Below are 6960 nucleotides of genomic sequence, written 5' to 3'. Positions count from 1 at the left end.
CACTCGATCTTACTCTTTACTCGCGCTTTTACTGCAAATATTCCTTACTACACTACGACCCTTCTCTTTAAAAATCACTTGAAAATATAAAAACACCCCGCCTCGTGTTTCTCCCTCAGAATAATCAATAAATCTTACATCGGGACTTGGAGTTATGAGCATAATAACTGAGTAAGTAGATGCATTAATTTTTATGCGTCTTTAAAAGAAGATATGATTATGAATGATAATTTTAGAGCATATTTCATCTCTGGTACACAATTCTTTAATGTTCGTTTATTCTTTTAATTAGATAATTTAATTATCAAATAGTTGGACACTAATATGCTAACTAATACTCAATGCACATTTAGAAATAAGTTTTTGAAATATAATATTATAATTAAGAAAAATATTGCAGTTTATGTATGAGTAAGTGAATAAATTAGAGATTTGAATAGCGACTATTCACTATTCAATCGATACTTTATTAGTGAGAATTCCAATATATTTATCGAAATATAAATCGAGAAAAAAATTAATTTTACCATAGGTTACGTAAAATTGCAATATACAGTAATAAAATTGCAAATATATCATATCGAATGATGTATCTAAAAAACATATAACTGTCTGAACGTACTTCTTTTCATGAAAATAATCGTATAATGTTTCAAATGAATAATAATATTATCTGTTGAAATTTATTATTATTATTCAAATAATTGTTCATTTGCCATGCATATATATATATACATACTTTATACAAGTCTTATAGACGTAATAAGAAGCTATACAAGTTTTTATAAAACGAATATTTATTTGAAAAAATGTAGATTTTGTTTATATTTACAACATAATGTAAAATAATACTTTCACAGTGTCATAACTAAAAATATTAATGTTTTAAAATGATACGAAATCGATTTAAAAGATGTCATATCAATATGAGACTACGATGTTGAAGGTGTCAAAATATGACATTAATGATAATAAAATAAAATAATTTTATTTCGATCGATTTGGCTTTATTAACTATACAGTAAAATTTACAAATATTTTACAAATCACAATCAGATAAATTAAACTTTGTTAATTGACTTAATTTTCATATAAAAGGATTTTTTTATTGAATATTTCGTAACCGTATAGATAATTATTTAATCTAAGTATGAGAATAACAGTTAACTGTTAAAGAAAAATAAAGTTTTTATAAATTAAAAATACTTTTAGGGACATAATATGGTATTAATAATGAGAGTATTTTCAATTTATTTATTTTAATACTATTATAAAATCAAAATAATCTTTGATTCGTATCTTTATAACAAAAAAATTTTAATCCATTTCTCGCTCTCTCTCTCTCTCTCTCTCTCTCTCTCTCTCTTTCTTTCTTTCTTTCTTTTTAACGTATACGTGTGTGGGTGTGGGTGGGGACGTATGTGGGTGCACGGACACTTTAACGAATAAAAAAATATAATTTACGTTCTTCGAGCGGTTTGTATTAAGAAATTAATTAAATACAAAAATTTTCGATGATTAAATATCTTACGATTAAACAATTAAAATGATTTCTTATAAAATTTATCGATAAAAAATTCTCAGGTTTGTGTATACAGTGATATTTGTTTTATATTATTTGTGTAAGCAATGCTGCATTAATTTTTATATTTTTACCATTGCCATAAAAAGTTTTGGATTACATGTAAGTCAATGCATAAAAAAAAAGATTAATTTCTATTGATTATTGAAATAAATTGGAGTTCAATTTATCCGTAATATATATCAGTTGAAAGTACTCTACTTTTTATATTATATCATTGATGTAAAAAATAAATAAATATTTATTGTAGGTGTGTTACTGTACAAATAATAAATTGAAGTGTAAAGGCCAATTTGTAAGAAATTATTTATATTTTCAAATGCAGTATAATTTAGAGTATCAACGTGTTTGAACGAATTTCTTCTTATTTTATATGAAAGGAATTTTTTCTCAAGTTGTTGCTTATACTTTTAAAGAAATTTTATCTTTTCATGACTCTTGTTTCAATGTTTATTTGCTTCTTTCTTTGTCAACGGAGCTTTCTACTCTTTCTTTTTCTCAGCCGTTCTCTTCTACTTTTTCATTAGTACGAAAAAGCTGAGGATAGCTTTTATCAATCGCTATTACATCGTTCCACTGTCACTGTAAGTTGAACTGCTCCAAGGTCTCGTGTATTCCACCTTTTTCTTTCTTTGAACACATATTTTAACTTCCAGCGCCTTGCTTTTCACTCTCTCCTCATTTAATCGATTTCATTCTTCTTTTCCTCTTTATTCTCCTATATTTCTTCTGCGCCTTTATTTCTGATTCACCTTTTTAAAGTCGTCGATTTAACGTAAATGTCAATGTTCCTCTAAACGACGAAATATTGAACTTGAATACATTATCCATTTACTTCAATGTAGAAGAAAAGTTATGAAGTTAATTATTTCATATAAGCTTTTTTTAGAATGCTTAGAAAGTTAATTTGTATTTGACTTGTGAAAGGTTATATTAAAAGCTTCATATAATAATACCAGAGTATTTTATTCTTTACTTGTACCTTTTATTAAATGATCATAAAAAGAATCGTGAATAACGAAGTTCTTCATTAATTATAGGCTGCATATCCATTCAATTATTAATATCTCAAATCTCATAACTAAAGTAATAAAATAATTTAAAAGACTTCTTTACTATCTGTGATCTGTCAAGGTATTACCGATTATAAAAAGATTAAAAATTTTACCATTACAACATCAAAGAATCGTAACTAAAACATTAATTAATAAGGTTATTACATCTCAGTTAATAAAATAATAGTATCATCGTTTTTATTTTTTTTTTAAACAGATATTACTGCAATATAAAATAATTATAAAAATTGCCTTACTATAATTCATAATTTAATTAAGCATGAGAAATATATTTCGAAAGTACAATGTTAAATGTCAAGAATAAGCATTTGATAATATTAAGGTAACGAACGTTAAAATAATACTTTTACAATATTAATGATAATAATTTGTATAGAAACCATGCAAATAATATTTTAGTCGTACAGTAAAATTAGATTGAAAGAAAAATTTGTCATCATTAAAAATAAGATGGATTAATAAATGACATATACAGAAAGTAATTTCCTGGAGACATAGATTAAGATAAATAACCCAGTTTGATGAGTCATGGAAATATTTAGAAATTTTTGGATTGAATACAATGTAACAGAAAATGAAGGGGAAACGAACGATATTTATTGAAGGTTTTAAGGGCCGGCCGTTCGCACGATATATGCGGGTCCAGCGAACATAGGAGGGATCTTTGCTAAGCAGTTCAAGTGAACATGCATAATTAACATTTTCTATTCGTGTGTAATGTAATGAGAGCAGCTTCTACTTAGCTGTAATATATGCAGTTCTCATTGTATTTATTAATTCGTTAAATATTTTTTATCCGTCGTGATAATCATTTTTAGTATTGCAAATATTTTTCATATACGCTCATATACATTAACAGCGTCGAGTCTGTGATCCTTTTATCATTTATCTTTCATCTCGTAAATCTTCGGGGTGCATCGTCAGTTAATTCACAGTCACGTCAATCAGGAGGCGCTCGATTTATTCAATGGAAGATAGAGACACGGATGATAAAGACTCTGACTAGCAGCATCTCCCGGGCATTTCCCCGTGGACGAGGCTGGAGGAGAAGCGCAGATCGAACGAGCGAGGGTGGCTCACTTCGTTCTCCGCCGTCTGCGAAACGGCGGTGGCGGTGGTTGACTGCCATAAGGGCTATGGGGCCACGTGCGATGCCCCCAGCAGCTGTCGTACCTGAACCGTCCGAGGCAAGCTTCTATTTGCATTTCAATCAATGGTATAATTTTCCTTCCTTCAATTTTACTCTGTACATTTCTTTTTCTTCCATTGCCTATTATTTTAACGAGAAGACGGCGCTACGGAAAATTCGCTTGTGCCCGTAAAACTCTCATTGCTCCTCTCGATCAACCAATGAATCTCTATCGATTCCAATTTGGTAGGCAGTACAAAGAATTTCCGAGGGATTTCCATTAAAAATTTGAAACTTATGCCTCCATGGAGAATTGGAATATTCATTTATGTAAATGATAGTTCTTAACGTTAAAGTTTTCCAGCGAAAGTTAAATGCATTTCTCATTTTTATTCTAATATTATATGAAACCTCTTTATTTAAAATTTTTTTTTCTTATTTTATACGTTAGGTTACATTATACGTAATATATATATGTACAATTTATCGGCGATAAAAAAATATATATCATAATTTAGGTGACTCCAATTTCAAATTAATCTAACTTTATAACCATTACAATAATTGATTTTTCATTTTCAATGGTCCATACTACTAACTCTTTAAATAAATAGATACTTAAATAGATCCAATATATATGTTAAATTGGTTTACTTGCACCGTTTACTCAAAAACGGCAAAACCTCTGAATTTCAATTAGATCTTCTATTTTATTTCAATAATGAAAGTTTAGTGGCTGGCTAAATTAATGTAATGAAATCTCACTGCGTCAGCCGATTTTATTTCCATTATGCGGGACGTATAATATACATAGAGCGGAGCAGAAAAAGCTAAAGAGTGCCTAACAAATTCTCTCTATGAGTTGGATTTATTGGTTCTTGAAACCATTCTAAATATCTCTCGCGTCAAAAACTGTCAGACGCATGTGCGGACGTATTCTTCGTGTACGAGCTTTCTCAAGTTGCAACTACGTATATTAAAGTCAATGATTCATAGATTGATTAGTATAATTGAATAATTATGCTTTGGTTAAGCTTTAAACATATTTTTAAAGAAACTTAAAAAAATTATAATTTAGTGATTTATTTAAAAATACACTTTCAAAATAACATTTTGTTTGTCGAATTATTAATAAAATATAGCAGAGCAGTGATTCGGACATTTTAAAAAAATTACAACAACAATATAATCGTCTACAATATGGGAATATCACTTAATGACAACTTAATTTCAAGCACAATGCCGACATTTATCGTTAAAAAATCACTGATTGAATGCTCGTTGCAATCTCGCATTTTTCTTTAAAACCATCGTGTCATGATATCGTGAGAAAATCTCCGAGTGGCTGAAACTATATTTCAATTTTTTTATCCTTTATGAGAAATACTTCTCGGTAATTACCACAATGACTGTATTATATTTATAACATCTCGGAAATCCAAGATTAAGCAGTGATAACTTTTATATTTTCATAAACTTAAAATTTTCCACATTATAACATTACCATTACTAAATTATTTAGAATTGCTTATTTTGAATTATTATTATTACCATTACTAAATTATTTAGAATTGCTTATTTTGAATTATTATACTGAATTACAGAGAATTATTATTTACGAGCTGCAGTTTTTATTCATAATCAAATATAACATAATATTTTATCAAAATGAAATGAAATCAAAGATTATTATATGTTAAGCATCGATAATAATGATGATAATAATTATTTAATAGAGTTTTGAAAAAATTCACTAAATTCAATGTTTATAGTTTGTGTCTAAATATGTGCGTTAAATAAAAATGAAAATTATTAATTTATTTAGCAAATATAAATATATATTTTTCATTAAATATACCATGTGTTTTATTTACCAGAATATGTAAATAAAAAAATAAAAAAATAGTTATATAAAATTATAAGATAACAAATAAATAATTATATTTGTTAAATATCAATGAAAGAAGGACAAAATTAGACAGTAAAATATGATTTTTGGGAAAACAGTTTACGTTTACAAATTTGACGTGTGCTAGTAAATTATATGTGATAAACTGTAATATAATCCAAACAACAGCTGTTAGATAACATTTGTTTATATCTTATATAAAAGTGACGGTAGCCTATTGTACTCAAAATACAAAAAAATTGTATTGATTTTTATATAAATTTATAATATAGCAATATATTATGTATGGTATATAAAATAATTGTTACACATACATAAATTAGGCTATACCACAAACTAAAGAAATTTATCGAAATATTTGCCCTTTCCACATACTGTGCACATTTTATTTGACTATGCATACAGTGTAAATGAAGATCGTCTCGTGTATGGAATGAGAATCAAATTAAGATATCAAAATGCAAGCTTAAGATTCGCACGATAATGAGTAAAAACGTAGTGAACGGAATTTATTACGCCCATCATCAGATCCTATTGGACGAAACCGTGACCGTAAGCTACATCTAAACATCCAGCTTGTCACGAAAATAGCCACACTATACAGCCACTGCTTCCTCTTATCTACAAGGTCATCATACACCAAACGTCATCCAGGATTTACTTCCGCGTTTAAAAATAAAGCGAATGAAGTGGCGCGTGCGCAGCCAATAGGACGAACATCAAAGCCCGTGGGGCTGGTCGCGGATGTACTAACGAAATGAATGGAAAACTCCTCATCGAGCTAGACACAAGTGGGTTATGGAATTCCTCGTCGAGGTTTCGGTGTTTATTTGCCTACCAGATGTTTGGAGAGACGGCGATAAGTTTTTTTTTTTTTTTTCTTTTCTTTTCTTTTACGACTAGTAATTTACAGCGAGATATAAATCTAAGGGAATTGCATTAGCAAAGGCGCAGGTCGGCCCGCGTTGACTTTTCGTGCCGCGGAATTTCATAAACTTTCAATAGCTCGCGATGTGAAAACAGGTTTAAGGTGGAACGGGCTCAAGCTCCGACACTTTTGTACTCCGGGGATGAGATTTTATTTTCTTACAAAAGTTCCTTGGATTTACAACGACGGCGAGGTTTGCCATTGCTTCGATGCCGCCAATTGTTCTAATTAATAACTCTTTCGAAATAGACGTGAAAATGAATCCAATAAATTATAATTAATGCAAGTGATTTTCACTACGTACTGACAATTAAAGTCAAGTTTTCGATCGTAATA

Source organism: Ceratosolen solmsi, unplaced genomic scaffold (genome assembly GCF_000503995.2).
Source record: "Ceratosolen solmsi marchali unplaced genomic scaffold, CerSol_1.0 scaffold43, whole genome shotgun sequence".
Lineage (NCBI taxonomy): Eukaryota > Metazoa > Arthropoda > Insecta > Hymenoptera > Agaonidae > Ceratosolen > Ceratosolen solmsi.
The sequence above is the reverse complement of the archived record's forward strand: the minus strand, read 5'-3'. Positions refer to the sequence as shown.